Below are 6,000 nucleotides of genomic sequence, written 5' to 3' on the forward strand. Positions count from 1 at the left end.
GTACAAGACCGTCGGACATACGTTTACGTCCGACGGCTTTGGGTGGCCGTCGGATACATTGGCTTAGTCCGATGGCCCGACTGACAGCCGTCGGGGCTTATGTCCGACGGCTGGCCGTCAGAGATAAGCGATTTTAACACGCGGACTAAGTAGCCGTTTCATTTCCATCTGCGTGCTCCTACGACGTCCAACAGTTGTCGCCGTCGCGCTGCCCGCCGCTGCGGCCCTGCCTGCTACCGTCAACCGCCCCCGCCCAGCGCCGCCCTGCCCGCCGTCGAGCCTCTACCCAGCGCCGGCGCCCACCACCGCCGCCCTGACACCTGCCCCGACGCCGGCGACCCCGACTTGTCCCTGCCCACGCCGGCAACCGCCCCGCCGCGAGCCGCTAAGTGAGTATTTTTAATTTTTAGTATAATTTTGTCAATGTATATATTGTTTTCTATTTGTCTTTTTTCAGTATTAAAATTTTTGTATGTTTAATATTGTTTTGCTTGTTATGTCCGACGACCGGAATTTGATTATGTAATAAATTTAATTTGTTTTAGTTTACTTAGTAGTGCTTAGATAATTTAAACTTTTAATTTTTGAGGGACGGGTACCGTCGGACATAAGCCTTCGGCCGTTGAAAATAGCTTATGACCGACGGCTTATGGCTTATCTTCAACGGCTTTGGCCTCCAACGGCTTTGGCCATCGGAAATTCCCTATTTTAGTATAGTGGAAATTAGAAATTTATCACAGAGGACGTCTATTCATTGGCGTCATAAGCTTCAAACAGGAGAGATGTGTTAGTTTTTTTTCTAGAATTTGTTGAAGATTTCACACATTTGTGTGTGTGAAACGTTTATGAACTTAATCCTCTTATATAGTATTGTTGAACTAGTTAATTACATTGTTTTAATACTTTTGAACGGTGTCGTTGATTGTTTAATTCAAGGTAAAAATACTGAGTTCATTCTCTCGTATGTGCTATAGTATCTGTGAACGTAATAGAATTTAGGAAAATTAGAGAGGATTTATTTTCGTAGCGCTATAAGCTTTACAGAGGTGAGATGCTGCTCAATTGTTTCATAGAATTTATTGAAGATTTTACTCATTTAATCGTGAGAAAATGTTAGGAATTTTATGCTCATGTAGTATGGTTGAAGTAGTTACATGTTTTGCTTAGATTTTCTTGAATTGTACAACATATATTGACAATCTAAAGAATATATTCAAAGCGTTCATTATTTTCTCAACATATGCGAGACACACAAGCAAAAAAGGTTTTATGTGTTGTCTATGTAGATACTTTAAGAACAAGAGAGAATACTCTTAATCAACGTCAATTCAACTCCAGTTGTTAAAGGGATTTCAAGCCTAACTATATTTGTTGGACCAAGCATGGAGAAATAGGAGTTTTAGAGGACTAAGAAATATGGGTTCTTGCAACGAAATTCATGATTATCGCAACACACAAAATAGTGACAAAAAAAGGTGCATATATTGCAACCACTTTTAAAAGGTTGTGTCAATAACTAACACATAATGCTACAACTTTAGTACTGTTGCAATATCCGGTGTGGCGCTAGGGTAATTTTGCAGCAACTGTTACAATGGTAGCAATAACACATTTCTCTTGCAATGAAAGTTATAGTTATCGCAATGCACAAAAATAGTGGCAAAACAGACCATATATTGCAACCACTTCTAAAGGTTGTGGCAATAACTAACACCTAATTTAACAAAAAAAGTGTTGTTGCAATATCCATCGTGGCATTAAGGTGATTTTTTAGTACTGGCATGACACATATTCCCTATGAAAAGTCACAATTGCCAGTCTCTAATTGTACAGTCTCTTTGTAAATAGGGATGGTCGTTATTGTAATTTGAGCTAAGATGTATGTAACCATGACCATATAAATAGGTGTCAAATACCACTACTACAGGGGTCAACTAGTCATACACCCTGCATCTATAACACCTCTATATAGGAGAATATCCAATGTTTTGTCACTTTTGATCCCTTGAGTCATCTCAAGAGACCTTTGAAGGTACTACCTTTGGAAGGTATCTTGTGTCACTCTGTATTTTTTATCTCTATTGTGTGCAATAAAAGAAAGATAAAGATGCATGACCCACTATAATATGAAAACTTGACTCCTATGTGCATTTTTTATTATGTTTAATAACTTCAGCATCAGTTTTCCTGTTTTCTTCTCCCTCCTCAGCATCTTCTAACCTTTTGAAGGTGGGAGGAGGGTGCTTCACTTTAATTTGTTGCCTAGTTGTGGTTCCTTGTAGCAGCTTCGATAGGTCTCCAGCATTTGGTGCCCACATCTAGTGAACTCACTAACCACCATTAGCATACCTCTGTAAAGGGACATGGATAGGACTAGTGACACCAGTTCTATTGTCAACCCAAACACCAAGAACACACCAAAGTTGTTCACTAGACCAAAGTTGCAAACTGAAGGCAAGACATGAATAAAGATCTAGAGCACCTAGTTGAGCCTAATGATGTTGATGATGAGATTGAGGGTCTCAAATAGATACAAACGTAGATTGAAATTTAGAAGCAAAAAATGCTTCAAGTCACTCAACTTCGACAACAGATGGATGAGGCCTATGGAGAGATTCATCGCTTAAGATGGGAAGAAAATAAGCAAATGCAAGGCCAAGGATTCTAGAACAAAACAACCATTTATTTAGAGAATGAAGCTTATGCTAGGTTCGTCCATAATAGCACATCCCCACTCTCAAGTGATCTGTAGGTAGCTCCATGGCTGGTTTCCATACAAGCCTCTCTACATTCGCACCTATGATGGTCAATCTAGCCCCAAACAATTCTTGACGAGATATGAGGAAACCTTTCTTCCTTTGGTAGAAACACATAATTACTACCAAGTCATTCATCATGGTCATAAGGGGCATAACACAGAGTTGGTATTCCTCCCTTTATGTATGCTATCATCACATGGCAAAAACTCAACGATTAGCTACTCACAAGCTTTCAAGGTTTTCAAACCAAGTCAACCATAGCTTAGGTTCTGTTCTAGTGTGCCCAAGAGCCTGAAGAATATCTCTAAGGCTATGTCCAAAGATTCCTTTGGATCTGAGCACAAGGACAAAGTGTACTGGATGATATTGTCATTAAGGCCATAATCAAGGGGCTTTGAATGGATTATGCTCTCTAGGGGTGAAAACGGTTGAAAACGATCGGAAAACACTAAAATCGTTACCATTTTCATATTTTTTATCGAAAACGAAATCGGAAACGGTAACTTCGGAAACAGAAACGATATCGTTATTTCGGAAACATCAAAATCGAAAGTTCGGTATGAAAATACATCGGTACCGGTCGGAACCTTAAATACAATTGGTAACCATATCAATATGAAAATATGTCAATATAACAAGTTCACAATACAACAAAGTTTACAAATATCACAAAGACCACAAGTTCACAATATAACAAGTTGATCACAAAGACCACAAGTTCACAATATAATAGGTTGACCACAAAGATCACAAGTTCATAATATTACAAATTGATCACATATATCACAAGTTCACAATATGATAAGTTGATCACAAAGAAAACAAGTACATAATATAACAAGTTCATCATAAAGTTCAAGAGCCACAAGTCCACAAGTCCCAAGTTTGCAAGGTCACAAAACATTATGGAGCAAGTACAATAAGAAACATTCATAGCATTCATGGTACATTATCATCATCTAGATCTTCATCAACAAGCTTACAACGATGCCTCAGGTCCATCATCATTATCATCATCTAGGTCTTCATCCTGCATTTTGTTAAAGAAATATACAATTAAATCATAGCTAATGTTTTATGCACCAAAATATAATAGAAAATGAAGGTAAATTAACCTCAAATGAAGGATTTCTTGCAAGAGCCTCAAGTTCATCCATTTCATAAACCATATTAGGAATAGCAACACTCTTAGCCTTGGAACCTGGGAATATAAAAATCCATTAGTGCATTAGTAAAAGGGTATTGAACTAATGGCTAATTAAATTGTAAATAAATATAAGGTACTGCTATATAACCTTTTCTTGCTCTAGCTATCCAATCTTTGGTGTAGACCAGTGCTTCTACCATGGTAGGGTCAAGGCGAGTACAAAATGGATCAAGTACACGACCACCAGCACTAAAAGCAGATTCTGAAGCTACTGTTGACACTTTCATAGCTAAGACATCATGAGCAAGCTGGCCCAAGAGAGGATATTCTTCTTTGTGTGCTTTCCACCATGCTAATATGTCAAAAGTGTGTTGATTACTTTTACCAACCTTTAGTATTGGATCTGCCAAATATTTTTCTAAGTCACTTGTGTCAATAGAATCATCATGACCTTGTCCATCAAATATATAGCTATCAAGCTCTTCTTCGATACTTGACTTAATCATGTCAACTGCTGAAGTTGAGGAAGGTGTAACAGATGATGCTGAGGGTGTAGTAGAGACATAGTATTGATACATCTTTTTCATGACACCATTAAATTTATCCAGTTCAGTTTGATATGTATATGGGTACACCTCCTTCAAGTAAAATTCTACAATTTTCCTCTTGTATCTAGGATAAGGACACTAGCCACAGCAAGAGCAATATTTGACTTATTCCAGTACTTGTCAAACTTGACCATCATAGTGTTGCCATGTTATTAATAGTGGGATGGGTGCTATCACACCAATCAACTAGACATGATTAGCACCCAAATTACATGCAAACTTGACCGCGGAGACAAGATTAGCACCCAAATTACATGCAAAACTTGGAAATAGTACACCTAGACAAATCGTTATATAGGTAGCCTACATGAAGAGCAACCACCTCCATCTAACTAGCATCGAAAGCTAGCAACACCCAAATGCTAGCTTGGGACAATAGATCGCAACAGGAAATAGGGCGTCATCTGAAGCAAGCGGCAATACCTTGTAGTACTCCTCACAGCCTCATAGGTCGGGTTCTTGGTAGCGAAGGGCGGCGCTGCTTGAAGTGGCCCTGCTTGAAGTGGCGGCACGGCCCTGCTTGAAGTGGCGGCACTACGTGCGATAGTGCTTCTACCTGCGCCAGGCCAGATGAGGGAGAACAAGCTGGGAATTAGGTGATACCTCGTCGGACGAGGAGGATGCGTCGCCAGCTCCAGCTGTAGCCGCCGCCCGCCACCACAAAGCCTTCTCTTTCGCTACAGCTTGGCCCACCACCAGTCTGCCACAAACCCTATAGTTTGGCTCTCGACCGTGACTCTGTGAGTATTGGGCAGTGCCGTAGTGGGCCTCCTCTCATGGGCTAAGGACACAAACGACTGGGCTACGTGGGCTGGAATGTGTTTTGGTATTTTCGGAAATTTTGACAACTGAATTCGGTAAAATTCCAATGAAAATCGGTAACCGATGGAAACGGTCGGTAAAACTCCGTACCGATTCCGATACTGATTCCAAATCGAAATTCCGACAACTGATATCGTTTTCGAAAAATACCGATACCGATAAATTCGACCAAGAAAAACCGGAAATGGTTTCCGGAATTCTGAAAAATTCTGGATCTGTTTTCATCCCTAATGCTCTCAATACTTCACCATAAATCCACCCAAGCATTTGGAGAAGTTGCTCCACAAAATAAATGAATACATCAGAGTAGACAATAACTTTTGGCAACATGGACAAGCAATTAAAAAAATATGCCACAGTATTAAGAAACTTCAGTCGATATTTAAGGCATGTAATGAATATTTAGAATCCATAACAAGCCAATGAAAAACATATACAACCTCAAGGACTAGCTCAATATAATCCTCAAGAAATCACATACAAGCCTAGTAAAGAAACTTTTGGTGTGGACAATAACTAAGAGGGGGTAGAGGAGAACACAATTTTGGAGGAAGACATTTCTAAAGTGCACAACCATGCAAACTATATTACTTCTTTTGTGGAGCAAAAAAGGGTGATATGAAAATGAACTACACAATAACTATACAAAAGAAAAGAGAACTGG

This window comes from Zea mays, chromosome 10, assembly GCF_902167145.1.
Source record: "Zea mays cultivar B73 chromosome 10, Zm-B73-REFERENCE-NAM-5.0, whole genome shotgun sequence".
Classification (NCBI taxonomy): domain Eukaryota; kingdom Viridiplantae; phylum Streptophyta; class Magnoliopsida; order Poales; family Poaceae; genus Zea; species Zea mays.